Below are 18,881 nucleotides of genomic sequence, written 5' to 3'. Positions count from 1 at the left end.
TTTCCTTAGAAGAAAGAACATCATACTGGTTTGATATGTGCTGAGGGTCAAATAATGATTTAATGAATAGTTTTTTCTTTTTTTTTAGCTGAGCCTTTAACCCTTAGTGAAAAACGATATGTACAATTGTTATAGTGGAGGTCAAATTGAATTGGGTCCAGTACAATTTACTATCCATGAAATATATTTAAAATCTACAAGATAAAAATCTTATAAAAAAAGTAAAACTTTAATATGAATATTTCTCAGACAAAATAAAAGTAAGATTTAAAAAATCTTGAGAACATATTTAGAAAATGCATTTAAACATTTTCACAAAGTGGGAATTTACAACAAGTCAATGTGTCAACATTCAGCTATCTACATGAGAAAAAGTCACAACATTTCAAAAACATCATAGGTTAGCCAGTATTTCAGACAACTCAAATTGTTTAGTTTGACTTGCAACCTAGTTATACGAGAGTAAATGTCTTTCTTTATTTTATTTCTTTCAGAGAATGACATGGAATCAGAAAGCTTCAAAGAAAACCTATTCACACAAAATACACAAAAAACATGTCCTACATGTCCTGCTGTTTATGTGTTCTACCACATTCAAGGCCCAGAAAGGTAGTAAGGACACTGTTAAAATAGTCCATGTGACATCAGTGCTTCAACCGTAATTTTATGAAGCTTTGAGAATACTTTTTGTGCACAAAGAAAACAAAAATAACAACTTTATTCAACAATTTCTTCAAGTCCGTGTCAGTTGATGCACGCTCATGACAGTACCATGACACATGTATGCAATGCTGCTGAAGTAGTTGTCTGCATTCTGATGTAGAACCAGGATACGCTGTGCCTTGTTTCCAAGCAGAGGAATGCACACGTATGTGCATATTCTCATAGATTCATAAAATTATTCATTATTTTAATGATGTCCTTACTACCTTTCTTGGCCTTGAATGTATCAGTTATGTTGCTGTCTCTATGTAACGGAGGCCAGCTGGTAGTTGCTGTGAAGGTAAACCTCACTCCCCTGATCTCAAGAGGCACACTACTGACTGATGCTAGGGGCCGCACTCTTTAGCTTCCTTGTTAGTGCCGGCGACCCTAGTTCAAGTACAAATGGGAGGACAGAAAGCTCTTGGATTTCATCAAAAGTATCTTAATTTGCGTTCTGAAGATACACAAAGCATCAATTGTCAAATTTTTGGTCACTGTGAGATCTGAGTTTGGGAAGCACCTGACCAGATAGAAACTATTAAGTATACATAAACAGTAATATGTCCAAATGTCCAATAATGGATCTGAAAATGCCGCTCCAGATCCACACTGGGCATGCTTGGGCATGCTATCCCTCCACTCCAGCTAGGCCACGCATGAAGCTGCTTTCATTAAGAACCCCTCTGTCTCCTCACACTCACGTCTGAACACGCCTCCCAGCCGCAGCCCCCCATTCATGTGTGTCCATCATTAATCTGCAGATGATTGATGACTGGCATTGAAGAGAGAACAAGCTGTGAAGGAGTGTACGCATGAATGCCTCCTTCTCTTCCCGCCCCCTCCTTTATGATTTCAAACTTCCTTATAATTCATTGCCTCCTCTCTTTTCTCACCTTTACTTTCCTTACAGACTACATTGTGGCTGATAGGAAGACGGCCACTTAGATGAGGAATCCTGAGGGACACTGAGAGGAGAAGAGAGCTCGAACAAACGGCTGCCGCAGCACATGGGTGCCACAAAATGAAATCAATTTGAAAAGCACTCGGGTAATTGGTTTCTAAACAGAATTCTGTCATGACCGTCTGCTACCTGTTTCTATTTGGCACCCGAGTGAAAATAACTCCCGGTACAGAGATGACAATAAAATCAGCTTGTTCATAATTCTTCGTGCCTTTCCCCAATCAGCCACCTCAGATAAACACCGGGTGAACGGAGGTGGGGGGGGGGTTGATTTGCATGTCTACACTCGCATCCGCATACAGTACATCCACACAAACAAACAAACACACACATTATACTGTCTTATAATCATCAGGATCAAAGCACCTAAACCCTCAAATTCTGTAAAAATATTAACTCATTATTTTTGTGGTCACAGAAAATAAAAATAATAACAGTCATTTAAAAATAACCTGTTCTGGCATCAAAATCAAAAATTTATCAAAATCCAATATAGAGATAACAAAACTGGGAAAACTGAAACTAAACAAACAACAACAACAAAAAAACACTTATGGTTTATGACTGCAAAACCATCAAAAAAGATATAGATTAGATATTTAAAAAGTTGCATTATAAAACTTTACAACCTGCCTATATTAAACATGACAATGCCACTAGATTGCAATAATGCTACATTTTAATTCCATTAAATGCTTTTAAATGATACTAGTTAGCATATTAGCTTTGTCACCCATATAACACTAAAAGTAAAGCTAAAACAGGAAAACTCTTAATTTCCAGACAAAAATTATGATGAATATATGAATATGAATAAAAACTAAATCTGACATTTTTTGTGCATTTAAAAAAAAAAGTCTATTATTAAAATTAAAAAATATAATAATAATAATAAAAAAATCTAAATTCTAATAACCCTGAAAAACACTTTGTTGAGAAATTCAATAAATTTAATTAACATAACAAACAATCAGCATTATTTAGTACTTCCACATTGTGTTCAGAAATCATAAATTCTTTGAATAGATTTTAAAAAACACACATTTCATAGTTTCTCTGGATTTCAATTTTGGTTTATAATCAGTTTAATTGTACTGTTAAGAAGCGTAATCAATTATCAACCTGATTCTTTAATGTAAAAATGTAATTGTATTAATAGTTATGTGGTCTCTCAGTCCCCAACTAGACACATACAAACTAAAAGGTGCATCAGACATTTGTTGAGCTTTTTTAACTTCCAGTCCAGCAGTCAAAGGACGCAAAGAGTGTAAAATCATTACATTTTCATAATTTTGTGGATTTCCTGTGAGTCATAATAGTTTATTAATATTCTGTCTGCAGTTATTATATATTTTTTCAAATCCCATTTCAGTGGTCCAATTTCATTAAACACATTTGTGAAAGCCTATCATTGATACACACAGTATATGCTTAATGTCTGCGTGATTTTATTAAACCCAATCTGCAGAACGCCACATCTTTTTATGTACACCAGCATCCACAGACAGACAGGAATATACATGCAAATGCATGACAACACGGACATGCACAGATACACACATCCCTCGCGCGCCTCCCGTTGACGCGCGGGGCACCTGGTGAGGAGCAGGTTAATGAAGCAGACGGGTTCCAAAAGAAAATGGCCATATCAAAAGTCAACAAGTTCCACAGCCACCAAACGCCACACCGATGCCTTTTTGACTTGCTGTGATAGAGAAATGCATATGCATGAGGTAAGCAACTTTTGATCCCAAACAAAGTAAAGCTCTGGCTTATGAAGATTGTGAGAGCGTTAATGACTTCTTCGTTTTAAGCTCGCATAAGAAAGGCAGATTCCCCATGCTTGTAGTCCATGAGAATATTTAATACCGTTATTAATCATTTTTAATCCGTTTGCTTTTAATTAAGAAACAGCATGTTGCTGTCCTATCAGCGCGTGCCAGGGTGCAGATTAATTGTAGCTTAAGATAGCTCGCCGTGATTGGTGTAATGTATTAGCTAACAAGACGCCGGCTTCTAAAGATACTTGTACACTACCTTGGGAACTTGGCTCCACTCCAGGGCTTCTCTCTCTCCCTCCCTTTCCCCCCTATTCTCCCCTCCTCCCCTCATATCTCCTTTCTAGCGTGGCTCCTATTTGAAGACGAGTCTGGAGTGCTGGGGACGCTTCTATCATCTCAGCACGCCGCTTTATTTATGCTTTCATTACCACGCTGCCAGTCACCGCTCCCAAAGCGAAAGCTGGTACCGAGGAAAAGGAGCTTTGTTGCTGACAGACAAGCGGGGTGGACCTAGTCAGGTTGGGTTCTGCCCTACCGAGGCCCCTGGGGTGAAGCACCTAGGGCGAGGAGTAGCCGGAGTTCATCTGAGGTGTTAAATCCATCAGTCATTCATCTGCACCTCCATAGGGGGTGGGCCTACAGATCTGCAGCCTTAGGGCATGGTGTTAGGGGCTGGTGGGCATCAGCATCAGCTGGTGCTGAGATGCTCCGAGACAGACGGGATAGGGCCTTGGCAGAGCAGACTCTCAGGGAGAAGAAGAGAGGTCTTATAGGGGCGACTGCTCACTCTTGGTGTAATTTGAAAGTAATAGGTTATTGCACACATTAATTAATCAAGTTGTTTTTAAGAAATTTAATTTACATTTCCAAATTTACAGAATACTGCAGGTACTGTATACTGTAAAGACAATGGATAGTATGCATATTGTATATGTATATTAACATATTAATGCAGGTATTTAGATGTGAAATTGTTTTAATAACAGTTCAATAATGAGTGAGTAAATATTAAGTAACGTTCATTTTACATCCAGTTTGTCTGTTTTTGGCAAGTCAATGAAATCTTTCCAAACAAAGCCAAAGCTGAATCAGATGTTGCACGACATACAGTAGTGGCATTGGTGCTCCTGAATGAATCTGTATTTTTTAACAAATTGATTGAGTGAACAATTCAATAACTCACTATTAAAAACTTGGTGATTGTCAGTTTCGAAGGCTGCGCCCTTCAGGGGTTGCATTTGTCGGCCGCATAGGTTATAAGGAATTGTCTCATTTAAAGGGGGGGTGAAATGCTCGTTTTCACTCAATCTCCTGTTAATCTTGAGTACCTATAGAGTAGTACTGCGTCCTTCATAACTCCAAAAAGTCTTTAGTTTTATTATATTCATAAGAGAAAGATAGTCTGTACCGATTTTCCCCGGAAAAAACACGACCGACTGAAGGCGTGACGTGTGGGCGGAGCTAAAGAATCACGAGCGCCAGTAGGCTTTTGCGTTGAGAGCGTTTGGAAGCTGTGACTTTACCTTGAGGAAAAAACCATCATCCAAAACAAACCATGGCTAACAGTCAGATTCAGCCGTTTATTTATGATCCAGAATCAGATCCCGAGGCTGAAACTGAACGAGAGCAGCAGCAGCAACGACTCGCTCCGAGCGGGGCTCGAACCCGGGTCTCCGATGGGAGGCGGACGCATTAACAGTTTTACTCACTGCCTGCGGTTCCAACACACGATCGTGACCCGTTTTCGTTGGTATTGCATCATCCTTAAGAAATAAACGATACACAAATCCGTCATCAAACTGGGCCTTGTTTGTAAAACAAGCATCTTCGAAATGCAGGGAACAAACACAAACACTTGCACAACTCCGTTGATGCTCTGTAAAAATAAACTCCATCCACTGGTCCCTTAATGCTGTTTTTTCTTTCGTAATCTGTGCAGGGTTGTCTTGCCCTGGCAACCAAAAACACACTCCTTTTGTGACATTTCGCGACGCTCTCGCTCTGATCAGTGATTGTCTGTGCTCAGCCTCTCATTGCTCTGCTATACGGGAGCGAGCGCTCTTCCGGCAGAAGTGTCCTCAGGACCCATATAAGGAAATTCCGCTCCATCTAACGTCACACAGAGCCATACTCGAAAAAAACTTTCCGAAACTTGTGACAAACCAGAAGGAATATTTTTGGAACAGAAATACTCCTTCAAACGTACAACTTAATTTTTGAAACTTTGTCCATGTTTAGCATGGGAATCCAACTCTTTAACAGTGTAAAAAACTCAGTATGCATGAAATAGCATTTCACCCCCCCCCCTTTAAGAAAAGCAACCATTTTGAAAAATGACTTAATTCTGGTGAAGCATTGCAGTATTTTACAGTGAATACAGTTTAGATCTATAAGCACATCTGTTTATGTAACACTTGCACTGTCCTCATCCATACCTCCTTGCAGTTTAGCAACAGTGTTTTCATGCCAGCCTCCGCTCCTCTGCAACATATTCAGGTCAATCTGTGTTGCTCCCACTTCTTACTCCTCCCAAAAAAAAAGAAGAGTGCAAAGCAGATTAAATGCTCCTTTAAGATTATTGAGGGAGCAAAGAAAAAAAAATCTGAACAGTTTCTCCCTGCAAACACAGAAAACCAAAACCAGAGGATCATAACACACTTGGCTAACTAGTTTGCACCAGCTTTGCAGAAACCAAGGTTTGAGTCCAGTCTGGTTCAAGTCTCTGTGATGGATGGAGGTACAACATCCTCACTCGTCCAGACATCCATTTCCACTCAAGATACCCATCCATAGGCTGGTCTCTAGGGAGATCTCCATTGCTTTGGGCAGGCGATGTATCCCTATCACTCTGATCAATCAGAGAGTAAAAGGGCTCGATGTGTGCAGACAGGAGGGGGGTCTGTAATTTGGTATATGAATGAATAAATAGATGGATATTTCCAGCGCTAATCTCTCAGATGACTAAAATACTTCTCTCGTCTGAGGAAGCCCATTGTATGTGATGAGAGTTTGATTGGATGTCTCCCCTGGGGTGCGCTCTCCATTAGCTAAGGTGATATAACAGGTAATCAGGAGATAATTAAAAGGCTTCACTAGTGCGCACGCGGTTGGGAGGTTCAGAGTTTGGCGGGGAGCAGGAATTGCATGATGCGCTCTCAGTGACAGGTCCTGAACCACCATTTTAAGGTATGCTTCACACATACAGTCACATAAAAACACGCTTTGAAAGTGTTGAGTTTAGTGAGCTAAAGTCATGACCAACTTAGAGTAGAAGGGTGACAGATATTGGAATGTAAGGTTCTTTCCTATAGCACAGGAGAGGCTAGAGAAAACCAGGGTTGGGCAAAATTTAAACTCAGTTCAGAATTTGATTTGAATTGGCCATAGCATTTAGAATTACCATTCAAATGCTATGACAAGTGGAATTTAATGAAAGGTAATGTATTCTATGAACAATCAAACTGCAGTTCTGCATTATGTGTGCTACTGTACATTTTTAAACCGCATTCAAAATCAGAAATTTTTAGAATTTAAAAGTTATTCCCAATTCTATCCTACGTGGAAAAGATCTCAAGAGGCATGCAGGGTTCACCGTCATACAGCAACAGGCTCTATTATCACATCTAATGCAGAAGATGTAAGCTAAGAGGCTGTTTGATATTGACCAGATATTGACACAGGCATCGACATACATACTGTGTGATCATGGCCTGATCATTCCAATGATTGTTCATCAGGCAAGTCTGACCAAACAAGCCTGTCTGCCTGCTCAGTCAGCAATTGAGACGATTTTTACAAATATCAATGTCATATTTTCTGCTCAGTTTACAGCGTCTCAGCTGGAAAGATTGCTTGCACTTCCCAATTGGTACAAGAACACTTAAAGTGATAGTTCACCCAAATATTAAACATTTGTCATGATATATTCATGATTTAGTTTCTTTCTATGAACATAAAAGAAGATACTTTGAGGAATGCTGGTAATCATACAGTTGATGGATTTCAGTTGAGTTTATATACATTTTGGTGACTAAATGCACCCCCCCCCCCCCAAAAAAAAGATAGCAAAAATTGGTTAATAAATAAAATAAAATAAAACAAATAAAATAACTCAACAAAAAGTACCCATGAGGTAGTCAGAAGACTCATTTGAGGCAGGAATCAGATTGAAATAAATATGTTTAAAAAATAATAAAATTCAAATTTAGTGTCTTGTTAAGAACCCTACAGGTGTTGAGATGCCACTTCAGAACTGCTATATTGGCTAACCCATGTTCGTCCAACCAAACACTTCTCTTGGGTTTGTGGCATGTTAGATACTTAAATGCTCTTTAAATATCTAATCGCCTCAGCAATTACTTAAATGACCTCAGGCCCGAGGATCACTTGAAATAATTATGAATTAGGAGGCAGGGAGAGGGCCCTTCATTGGGGAGATCTTATAGTTGGAGGCAGTCCTTCACGTGGCCCCGCTGGGGCCCAGAGGAGCCAGAAGCACAGCCATACTGTCACACAAAACTCTGCTCTCTCACTTTCTGTGAGACAGTTTTGTTGTCAAGCTGTGCTTTATGGTATGGACACTGTACACATGATTTAGTCTGTGCGTACTTAATTCAGACATTGCAAGAGCATGCATGCGAGATAAGGAGTGTGAGGAAAATGAAGGGGAAAGAGAAAAGGGGTATCAGTAACAGTGTGCGTGTATGTTTGCTATCTGCATTGGTGTCGATGAGCCTCCTCGGTGTTATGCGGAGCAGACTGTCAGCTCCCAGAATCCCTGGCCCATCAGCTGTGAGATTGATCTCTGTCAAAAGCAATCCGTCAGCCCGCACACAGTCCGCCGTACACACAGGCCTGACAGCAGATGCCTATTTTCAGCTGAGAATAAAATCAATTGCTGGAGAATGAAGAGAATAATCAGCCGCTGATTGATCTGCGGACGACGAGATTGACATGTTTCCCCGGGGAAGGGCCTCTAAAGGGTTACAGACACCACAGGGAGGAGATGAGCCAGTTCAAGTCATACATACACACACACACACACACAAAGATACTGCCACATACACTAACTGTGTATGCAGAATTAAATATATTTTCTATTCAAATTCTGCAAAGTACTTATAAACTCTTTGCATGAATTAATATAAACACAGAAGTTGTTGCGAAATACAAACAGATAATCAAGTCAAATTAATGTTTTGAAGACTACATGAAATAAAAACCACTGTTACTGATCTAGTTTTACATGACGCATCAGTTTTAAACCATTGTTTAAATCAATCAAACATAAACCATTGTTATTTACCAAGGACAAATACATACTCAATTTCAGTGAAAAATTGTCTGCCGTTAACACAAACAACTAGTATCCTCACCGACGCTTCTCAGTTCGACTCTCAGTGGCATGCTGAGCACCGCTCACTGCTAAACTAATCTAAATAAGTCATAGTATGTCCATTTAGAGACCTTTGCTTGCCTCTAGGAGTTTGGTTACCAGTGGACTGTTTGTGTGCGTATGTGTGTATGGGTCTTCATAATGATAGTATTTGTTGGGGGAGATGCTAGCGGGATGCTGTTGGAGATGGGAGGGTTAACCTGGTGAGGCCCTCTCTAATGAGTAAGCATTCAGCGGCCGGGGCAAGATAAATGGAGCCGACGCTCTTCTGCAGCAGTCAGCAGGAACTAGGGCCTGCGGCTTGTTTGTAGCAAATGGAGTGCGCAAAATATCAAAGGCCAGCGATCCAGAAGACGCCCTGGTTTGACAAATTTTAAATTAGCCAGAAAGAGTTGGGGAGGGTTATAAGAGAGAGAGAAAACGAGGGAGAAAGGAGAGATGGAGGTAAATGGAGAGAGGAAGAAAAGGTTCCAAATTATGCAACCCTTTGTGTTGCACGACACAAGTGAAATCTATACTCTCTCTTCCTCCCCCCGCCAATCTCAACCCCGTGTTTTTCCTCCTCTATCTTTTGTAATCGTCTGCTATTATCGCCATTATGAAAACTGTTATTATTCCAACTGCCTAGATACAAGAATTGCTGTGGGTGGCGACGGGACTCTGGGATCAGTGGATGTTTACTCCTTCAGCTGCTCTGGAAAACATGAAGTCCCACAACACGGCCCTTTAGAAAGAGGAGGAAAATGGCAAAGGGAGGGAGTTTTTGACCATCTTCGCTGCTTGTGCCTACTTCTTTCACTGTGAGAAGCCTTGGCCTCACATAGTCTGTCATAGCATTCATTACCAGAGTTGCTGCTGGCGTAGTCGCTTTCAGAGATTAAAGCAAACAGAAATGTTCAGTAACAACGGACACCACTGTGGAAACGGTAATGACTGTAGCAAAGTGTCTGCCCTGGAGCCCTGTTCCTCCTCACATATATGCAGCTCAAATCTTCAACAGTTTACACACAATTTCTCTCGCACAGTCCACCCATTCGAAACGGCACACGTTAACCCTTTCGAAACCTTATTGTTTCTCTACCAGGAATGGTCTGGTGGCTGTTATGAAATGTTGAAATAAAGTGTTAAGACAACGTGTTGTTTTTAAAATGAAATAATTACATTTTATGTTGTCATTACACTAAAGCCAGAAGAAGTGATTGAAATAATATCTGAAAAATATTTACTTAAAAGTAAAGATTTACTCTCATGATTTTCGGCCAAAATTTATGAAGTATGATTATACAATAATAAATGTCAAGTTCTTTAAATATTAAATATGAACTTTATTTTTTTTATTTTATATAATTTTTATTTTCCACACTATTTTTGTGTAAACATCTCGCATCCCATTACAGCCACACACTGAACACTAAAATAGTGACATCATCAGAAATGACAAAATATGAATCTACAGCTCTGTTCTAGGAATGCTGATTATAAATAACTGAAGGCCTGTATTTCATTCATGTATTTTTATGAATAAAGTAAATGAGTTAAAATAATTTTTTAACTTCTTATTATTCAAATAATCTTAAACTTCTTTCAAGATTGATAATAAGAAATAAATGAGCAAATAAATGCAGCTTTGGTGAGCATAAGAGATCAAAAACATTAAAAAAAATACTTTGTAATGATTTAAAAATTAATTATAACACATGCTAATTCAAAACTTTATAGAAACCAATTCGGAGTTGAAATTCTTGTGCTTTTCCTGATTTAAGCTGCAATCTACAGTGTTTCAAATCAGTCAGTTACGAAATTATTTTTTAATAATGCTGCCGCAGACAGCAAGGCAGTTCACTAGGTTTTGAAACAGAGCTTACTGTTTATCACTCTTTTAGTCAGTCACTGAATATAGAAAACAATAGGAAGGGAAATCAATGCACCATGACGCTATGAGCAGAGCACATGTGCAGTGGTGGAGTAGCAGCGCTCAGTTTAATGCACTCGCAGCGGTGCCATGCAGGGACCTGGGTGTTCATTTCCACTGCATTTCATGCATGACTTATCCTCCGTGTGGGTCACAGGCAGAGGCGGCCCTCACGAATAACACTATGCCAGAACAACAGAGCAATCTGCTCCTCTCCACGGCTAATCTAATTCTGCATTATGCCGTAAAACTTCATAATAAGATGGAAGTAAAATCAAGACCATCCAGGACACATTGCACCTAAATTGCATACTCTCTTTTAGTATTTTTTTTTTTTTTTGGTTTGTTTGTTTATTTTTCCCCTTATTTTCTTTGTTAAGGCTTATTTCCTTTTACTCTCTCTTCTTATGGACTAATTTAGCACTCCGAGCCCGCCTGGTAAAGAGTTTTCTTTTACTAATGTCAATTTACAGGCTAGCAAGAGCTGCGCCTAATCTTTTCCTACTCATTACACACAATTTCCAAGTCGTTTGGCCGACACAGCGATTGGCTCCTCATGGTGTGTGCAGTGAGGGGTGCTGTGATTGTTTATTATTTATTTACCCCACACCTCCCCTCCCCACTTTCACAAGCCCCCCAATACAATTTTCAATGAATAATCAAACAGCGCCAGAGAAACCGGATCTTGTAGTCTGTTCTGTCTTCATGCAAATACCCATACAGCACACAAAACACACACAAACAGAATGCAATGTGGCTTGCAAACACACACACATGCACACAAAGTGCACCTGCATTCACTGAGTGCAAACATGCTACAACCACACAAACAAACAATTCAGCGCTGCATCATAAAGCACAAATATGCACTTCAGGATGCACACGGTCACGCGTGCTTGCACTCATAAAATCACACAGCAAAATACGCACACATGCATAGAGGGGTAAGATGCATCTGCAAACAAATTATGCTAAAGCTTTTCAGACTCATGTTTTGGAATCAAATGTATTAGTTGATGTATGTGAGACAGTTTCATGACTTGAACTCTCACTCTGCAGGTTGACTGCTGCAGTACGAGAGCTGTGACCCTACAGACGGGCCTTTTCCCAGTAGGCAACAGTTCTACCTTCATTCTGAATTTTTTACACAACGGGGAGACCCGGCAGCCCATGACTATCAAAAGCCGCACAGGACAAACAAAATTAATTAAACACTGGCATGTTTGACACCTAGCTGTCTCAGTTTAAAAAGCCATTAAAGCGTGATCTGACACGCTGTCTCAAAACACACACACTCACACACTGATTCTCTCTCTTCCTGTGCCGCTGTCACACCACTGTCCAAAAAAGAGCAAGAAAACATTCCTTGAATGTGGTACAGTGTGGTGTGCCATATGTTGTGTATTATTTTATTTTATTTTATTTTATTTTATTTAAATATGCAACAATGCTGCTTGCAACACATCTACCTAGTCTGATACATGTTTTTATGTTTATTTTATGTATAAAAAATTACATGCTAAATTAAAAAATCTAATTTGTGTACTGGCTTCACACATGTAACAATTTTTTGCTGTTCAAGCAAATTAAGCAGCATTATTAATATTATTGACTGGAGTAAGGGCTACTGAAAATTTCATTTTAAGATACAATAAAATAGAAAGGAGTTGTTTAAATAATATTTTCATGTGTTTGTACTTTGTACTGGGTAACAAACAATGTATATTTTATTTTACATTTTATTTTACACTTTACTTTACATGCTTTTAATTTCTATTTTTTTTATGTTTATTTAACGTTAGACATGTTGCAAAATTATGTTGCAAGCATAATATGAAGTTAAAAAAAACACACACACTCGTGTAAGATTTACTGTGACAGATTTTTTTTTTTTTTTTTCAGATATAATTTTGAACAACTGTATATTCATGAAAAGTATCATTTATGCTTACCCTCAACCTACAGAGACCTCTGAAGATGGCCTAAAACTGCAAAAACTCTGAAAACAAAACCAAGGCAAATCTTCAGCACCTGAGCATGCTGCTTCTATACCTACAGGAGGAAAAGGTCAAACTGAAGTCAGAGGGTCTTCGAGTCTATTACAGTGATATAAAGTGGCAGAGCACTACATAGGAGGGTGTTGGGTGAACATTAGTGTTGGCCCTGCAGCCAGGTTAGCAGGGTCAGCCAAGACTGATGACTGACTGAGAAACCAACAAATCTGGTTTCCATGGCAATCACTTGGAATTATTTATAATAGTTTCTGCCAATGTAGGGCTAAACTATTCACTTACAAGGTAGCATTGAGTGAGCAGGGAACCAAGGCTGCTCCTATGGTTTTAAATGAAGTAAAGAATACTTTTGTCTATGATGTTTAGTTAAATCCAATTGTCCTAACCAGTGCTTTACACAACTCAGGAAAGGAACAGCCAGAGTTCATCTCTGTCTTAGCCATAAGAAAAAAAAAATCATTACCTCAACCAATTCTAAGGGCTATTCAGAGCATTGAGGTAATTGTTGTGTTTTTCATTAAAGGGAAATGAGTATCCGGAGATGAAATTGGCTCATCAAGACCAGTGAAGTGTTTGTGCTGAGCCAGGACAGTGTCTATGTATGTGTACATGACACACACACACACACAGAAATATCCCATACAGAACTAAATTGTCCCTGTTGCTATAACTGCAGGCTCTCTCTTCTGCTATTACGGCAGAACATTGGGAAAGAAACTGTCCGAGAGAGAAAGAAATAGATTATGGGATAAAGGGGAAAAAATGGAGAGACAGGAGATGAAGAAAATGAAAGAGAGGAAGACTCTAAAACGAGGGCTATGATGAGTCTGCAATCCATTCAGCTCGACTGAGAGTAGAAAACACATGGAGAGAAAGAACGAGAGAGATGAGGGGACATGAGGACATTGAGGGCCGTTGTTTGTGGAGTCCAGGCCAGCAGTCTGATGCGGGAGAAGGTCACTGGTGTCCGAGTGAGGGGATCTGGGTCAGGTGAGGGGGTGTCAGGGGTCATCTCATCTCTGGCTGTGAGTGTTTGGTGCTTAGGCTAAAGAAAGTGAAGAAATAAAGAAGGGAGAAGAGAAGTACAGACTCTGGTCTTCATCAAGAGTCAATTTAAAATATGCCACCATTCATCTGTGTAAAAAAATAAATTCGAGAGGAGGAAAAGTAGTTCCAGTACTTTTATATTATTCAGTTTCATTAGTAATACTCTCATACAGTACCCATATATGTGGGTTTTTGGGTTGTTAAGATCTATCTATCTATCTATCTATCTATCTATCTATCTATCTATCTATCTATCTATCCATCTATCTATCCTTGCTCAAGGTCACCTCAGTCATGGTACTGAAGGCAGGAGAGAGCGCTGTACATTCACCATCCACATTTACAATTCCTACTAAGCAACTGGTTAATAGTGAATAGTGTTTCCTAATCTAAAGTGTTATGGTACATTTTGTCATGATTTATCATTATCATTATCACATCATTTTGTGTTCAAAATTCACAAAAGAAATTCACATTGGAACATCATGAGGGTGAGTATATGATGACAAAATGTTCATTTTTGGGTGGTTTTCTTTAAAGATGTTGCCTGGGTGGGAACTGGTAACAAAGACATCAACATCAAAATTACACATTTTAATACTGATTTAATATGCAATTTGTTTTGATATTTTGATATAAACTACACAATCTCCAAACACCTCGGAGTTTGTCCAATGAATATGTATGTAATGCATGAACAACCAAGACCGAGGCTTGTGCATGCAGTGCTGATGTGCAGAGCAGGCCAGTGCTTTATCAGACACATGGGCAGCACAAGACAAGCAAACAGACGAGTGAGCACCTCGAAAGCCACGCTCAGCACTTCCCATCTCTCTCTCTCTCTCTCTCTCTCTCTCACTGTCTCTCTCTCTCTTGCTTTTTCTCACGGCTGTGTTAGCAGAACACTTCCAGAGGTTACCATTCAATTAAGCTGCCTGCTTGTCTAAGGCCAGACAAAGACCTCTCATTCCCCCCACACCCCTATCCACATCTCTCCCTTCCACCAAACTTGTAATTACAATGTTCAACACTCTGCTCTGCCATGACCCACTGTAAAATATGACCATCAATTCTGCCATTATCTCTGCATCCGGATTCCAGGCCGATGGCCATGATTGGGCGGCTCGTGCCGGGCGTCAGAATGAAGAATATCACACCACTATCTGCAGTAATGAATTACTTTAACTTTTAACCTCGTGGATCTGCGCTTGAACTTATTGCCACAAATCATCACCTTTTTACTTTTCCCCTTTCTTCTTACTCTCTCCCTCGCGCCCACTTTTAACAGCAAACACTAAATTAAAATATGAAGTCACTCCATTTAGGAAGATGCTGCTGCAGCATTTGTCTGATATGCGATATGGATGATGGATAAAATTGAGTAGAAATAATAAAAATGATGATTAAAAAAGGGTCTATATCTTTGAAAACACAGAAAAGTAATTTGAGCTGCTAGATTTTAGGTGTTAAACATGGCCTGCTAAGAGCACATACATCATGATTTTGAGCGTACGAGGGCCATTGTGAAAGAATGTGCATGTGAGTCTGAATCCTTGACCACGGTTGATTTTTTTTCCTCATCATAAAACAATATGAAGGCATGCTGAGAGGACTGACCAGTACTGAAGGTCATTCAGATGGACAGGCTGTATTGTTCGCATTCTCCTACACCTGTGTCCTTGGATCTACGCTGCATCCCTAACAGCTTTAGATTCATGCATTTAGTAGCTGGAATGCTCACGGATCCCAGAAGCAAGTCGGTCTGAAGCGGCACTTTTTCTCCCTGTGTAAGCCGAATTCTGGATCGTTTTGTTTGCAACAATTTTCTATCCTTGAATGAGCTGACAAGCATTTTAATGGCATGGTAAAAATGCAAGGGCCAGGAGGGCGCAAGGCCCTGAATGGAGAGTGATGAATGGGCAGAGGGGCCAGTTGAGGCGTGGGACAGCATCATGACCAGGGCACTTTGCCAGCATCTGCAGTAAGTTGGAAGGTACCTTAGTAGGCACAAATCCCATTGGCAAGGGAACACACATTTGCACAACGGTGATTGAGACTTGGGCTTTCTGACTGGAACCTTAGGGATCATTTAAAGGGATATTTCATCCCCCTTATACTAGTCCAAAAAATGTCACCCTCAAGTCATTCTAGAACTGTATGACTGTTGATGCCTTGTCCAAGCAAATGCATTTACAAGATAATAAAAATAGCACTGTACAGACAGTTTAATATATATAACATTTTAAAATAAAATGCACCATGTTAAAATAAAAATAAAGAACAAAAAAAAAAACGGAGAATAAAGTGGTAATATTTTAGGAGTAAAATCTAAATTATGAGATTTAAGTCGCATTACAAGATGTTGTAGAATTATGATATTAAGTAATATTTTGAAAATAAAATCTAAATCATTAGTAATATTTTGAAAGTAAAAAATTATCAATAAAAAGGGCAGGATTATGATTTTGAATGTATAAAAATTAAGAAAATAAAGTAGCAGTACCAAATTGAAGATATTTTGTAGCAATATTCAATTACAGTAATATTTTAAAGTAAAAAATATGTTTAAAGTAAAGTTGGAAACAAGTTTAAAGTTGTAAGTAAAAAATATTTTGGACCCTATTGACTTTTATTATGTTGACAGAAATAAACCCGAAAAAACACCAAGATATTTTCTTTTGTGTTCCAAGGAAAAGAAAAGTCATGTTTGGAATGACATGAAGGGAAGAAAATGACATTATTGTCATTTTTGGTTGAACTATGGAGTTATGTTTTCTTTCTTGGTGGCACTGAGATTATTGATGGAAGTTGTGAGAAGCAGAGATGCCACCCAGGCTTTAAAGCAGAAGGGTGACGCTCTCTCTGGTGGGGTCATTGGGGTGGTTGTGTGTGATGGTGGTGTTAGTGCCCCTGTGCCCCCTCTCAGCGCCGCTCTGAGAGCACAGCTGTTCGGACATGCAGCCTCCATATGCCTGCAGCAGTGGGGAGCCACACACCATCAGCACAGCCAATCAATCACACCTAGAGTTAAGTCCAAACTTTCCTGCTCAACTCATGCCCTGAGAGCATGAGAGCTGATCCCATGCCAATCCAAACCTATGCATTTATAAGATAAGGACAACAGCTTCAGCACAGCTACAAAATTGTTCCAAAGATAACTGCTTTAAATGATGGTAGATTAGCACCAAAATAAAAATAAAAACAACTGAAGAAAAAAGAAAATGAGAATAGAGTTGTAATATTACAAGAATAAAGCAGCATAGTAATATATTTTGAGAATAGGTTAAATTTAGCATTGTGAAATTAAATCAAATAAAAATTATGAGAATAGTAAAGATTAAAGTTGATATTAATTTAGTAATATTTTGAGAATAAAATCTAAATCATGGGAATAAATGTGTACTTTGATCAAGTAAAAATTATAAAAAGTTGCAAAAATATGGGATTACATGAAATCTAAAATATAAACATTATGAGTTTGAAGTTTGTAGTATTTTAAGATTTTATCATTTATTTTTATAATATTTTGAGAATACAATCCAAAAAAGTTGCAGCATTATGAGTTTAAATGAAATAAAATTTTGGAGAATAAAGTAACATTACAAGATTGTAGTATTACAAAATTAATTTAGTAAGATTTTTAATATTTGTATACTTTGACAGTCAAAATTTAAATCAGAGGAAAAAGTCATAATTATGAGAAATAAATACATGAGGAAGAGAGGTACGGGCCATGGAGACATGGTTGGTTCACTTAGCTTTGTTGTGGCCACAACATAATAACTTGTGGGAACATGATAGTATGTTGTGGCCAAGAGATATTAATTTGAGGCAATGTCATATTAACTCCTGGGAACATGATGTTATGTCGTGGTCAAAAGATCATTTTGTCAAGATAACGACATCCTTATGTTGTGACCTCGAGATGCTGTTGAGGGAACAACATATTTTTCTTGTGGCCACGAGTTTAATGTTAATAAAAAAAGATTCATTAATACTTTATTTTGAATTTAGAAATTATATATTATTTATTGTAGAAATTATTACATTATTAAATTATTATATTAACCATAGGCCTTAGCTATCAGACTTTATTACATGGGATAGTCAGCATTCAAATTTAGCATGAATAAATGTTAAATAAAGTGCATAATATAACATTTTATTGTAGTGCCTAAAATAAAAAAAATTGTATATATCCTACAGCCTTGCAAGTTCATTAACTGATAGTCTTTTTCCCATAATATTTGTTATATTTTATATATTATATAACATTTTGTAATTTTACTCATATGTTATTATTACTACTACTATTATTATTATTATTATTATTATTATTATTATTATTATTATTATTAGCCTATTATTATTGGTTATATTTTTATATTCATTTATATTAATGTTTCCCCTTCATTTAGATTTCTTTACTTGACGTTCTGAATACTTTTGTACTGCACATATAATTGTCAATTTATATATTGTTATTCCTTATTTACTTGTTCTATTTTTTTATTCTGTTGCACTGTGGAAGCTTCTGTCATGAAAACATATTCCTCGTATGTGAAAACATACCTGGCAATAAAGCTCACTCTGATTCTGATAATTATAAATACTAGTATTTCGTTGAGAAATTAATCATTCATGTAGTTTCATTTGTAAATGAAAACACAACACACTCATTTATCATCACACATAGGCATATACAATAATAAAGTCAAAACTTTATTGGTATACTTAGCAAATACTAGCTTAATTATACAGAACGGTAACTAGGTAAAGTGATACACAAATTGAAAGGGAAAATGAGCATATATAACAATAAATATAAAAATATAGCAATAATGAGTTAATGTAATAATAATAACATACAAATATTAAATTAAATGTTTAATGTTAATAAAAATGTTGAATCTATTTTTGTTTATCCCGGGTTTCTATGGTCATGCAGGTGAGAAAAATAAGTTGTTCCCTCAACATAGCATCTCGAGACCACGACATAAGGATGTCATTACCTCGACAAAATGATCTCGTGGCCACGACATAACATCATGTTCCCACGAGTTATTAT

This window comes from Carassius auratus, chromosome 15 (genome assembly GCF_003368295.1).
Source record: "Carassius auratus strain Wakin chromosome 15, ASM336829v1, whole genome shotgun sequence".
Taxonomy (NCBI): Eukaryota; Metazoa; Chordata; class Actinopteri; order Cypriniformes; family Cyprinidae; genus Carassius; species Carassius auratus.
This window is presented reverse-complemented; position numbering follows the sequence as displayed.